Genomic DNA, 479 nt, shown 5'->3' with positions numbered 1-479 from the left:
CAAAGATTTTTTTTTTTTTTTTTTTAAGTTGAGTTGTGCATTGTTCATGTATTAATAAAGTAAATAAGTTCATTTTGATTTCATGTACCATTCAAAAGTTTGGGGTCTGTAAGATTTTTAAATGTTTTTTAAGAAGACTCTTATGCCCCAATGGCTACATTTATTTGATGAAAAAAAAAAAAAAAAATACAGTGAAAACAGTGATATTGTGAAATAATATTACAATTTCAAAATAATTGTTTTCTATTTATTCCTGTGATGGTAAAGCCAAACACAAGATGTGTCACTCAATTTGTTTTGAATGGGAGAAAGTGCAATGCGCAATATGGCGGAATAAGTCCCGCCTTCTAAATAAGAGCCAATCGCCGATCACTGTAGTGGCTGTTAGAAGCTCCGGTTCCCATAGAAACGGTCAGACGCGCGCCTCCGAAATGAGACACAAGTGACGTGCACTTTAGGACTGCGCATTAGCTTGATCC

Source organism: Chanodichthys erythropterus, chromosome 15, assembly GCF_024489055.1.
Source record: "Chanodichthys erythropterus isolate Z2021 chromosome 15, ASM2448905v1, whole genome shotgun sequence".
Lineage (NCBI taxonomy): Eukaryota > Metazoa > Chordata > Actinopteri > Cypriniformes > Xenocyprididae > Chanodichthys > Chanodichthys erythropterus.
The sequence above is the reverse complement of the archived record's forward strand: the minus strand, read 5'-3'. Positions refer to the sequence as shown.